This window comes from Colobus angolensis, unplaced genomic scaffold (genome assembly GCF_000951035.1).
Source record: "Colobus angolensis palliatus isolate OR3802 unplaced genomic scaffold, Cang.pa_1.0 Scaffold153, whole genome shotgun sequence".
NCBI lineage: Eukaryota > Metazoa > Chordata > Mammalia > Primates > Cercopithecidae > Colobus > Colobus angolensis.
This window is the reverse complement of record NW_012114633.1, coordinates 3094675-3096223: the sequence shown is the minus strand read 5'-3', so window position 1 is coordinate 3096223 and position 1549 is coordinate 3094675.

The window sequence follows — 1549 nt, the reverse complement described above, 5'->3', positions numbered from 1 at the left end:
CTGAGGCAGGAGAATGGCGTGAACCTGGGAGGCAGAGCTTGCAGTGAGCCGAGATAGCACCACTGCACTCCAGCCTGGGCGACAGAGCGAGACCCCAACTCAAAATAATAATAATAATAATATAAAATAAAATTATAAAACAACAGATGGTAGCATGGATGTGGAGAAAAGGGAGCCCTTATATACCATTAGTGGGAGTGTAAATCAGCACAATGTCTATGGAAAATAGTATGGAGATTTCTCAAAGGACCTACCATTCAACTCAGCCATCCCACTACTGGGCATCTACCCGAAAGGAAAGAAATCATTATATCAAAAAGCCACCTGCACTTGTAGGTTTATGATGGCACTATTCACAATAGCAAAGTCACGGAGTCAACCTAAGTGTCCATCAATGGATGAATGGATTTTTTTTTAATGTGGTATATATACACCATGGAATACTATGCAGCCACAAAAAAGAATGACATCATGTCTTTTGCAGCAACATGGATAGAGCTGGAGGCCATTATCCTAAGTGAAATAATTCAGAAACAGAAAATCAAATACTGTATGTTCTCACTTGTACATGGGAACTACACCAAGGGTACACATGCACGTACAGATGAAAATAACAGATACTGAGGACTCCATAAAGGGGGAGGTTGAGATGGGGGTGAGGGTTAAAAAAGATTTACCTATTAGATACAATGTTCACTATTTGGGTAATAGGTATGCTAGAAGCCCAAACCTTACTGTTATGTAATATATCCATGTAACAAATCTGCACATGTACCCCTGAATCTAAAATAAGTAAATACACTTTTTAAAAGAGAAAAAACAACCCAATTCTCTGATATTAGCAAGTCCCAGGGAAGTGTAATCAAGAAGATCCTCTGTAAAAATTATGGCCATTAAGCTCCACTGGGTTTCCCTGTAATCGTTTGTATGTATGTATACATAACAATAATAATATGTAAGTAGTATATAATTTTTTTACAGTATGTTACGGTATGTATATACTTCCCTCTGATGGACCCTAGATTCCTCAATATTTGCTATTTCTTTCAGGAAGGGGAAATAAAAGCAAATGAGTGTTGAAACGGTATGTTTTTCCACTTACATGGGAAAACGTTGAGTCCTTTTCAGTCTCATTTATATTGTCTTGGTATTTAAGTGGCTGAGGCTTTCTACTATTCTAAATATTATATTCTCTTTTCCTATGGCAGATAAAGAAGGAGGTAAGGAAAAAGAAAATAGTAAACATTGATATTCTGTTTTCTGATATTCACCTACTAGGTTCAGAAATCCTCCTTTGAAACTCTTGCCTCAAACTCCTAAATTAAAAAGGAAAAATAACTCATCCCACAATACTAGTGGTAAAATTAATTTAATTTGTATAATTTCTGCCTACATTTAGGAGCAAAAAAACCAGAGCACAAAGACAGTGGAAGGCAAGACAGCAATGTTTTTTGATATGTGTTATTAAGATTCAAAGTTGCGGCCGGGCGCGGTGGCTCAAGCCTGTAATCCCCGCACTTTGGGAGGCCAAGACGGGCGGATCACGAGG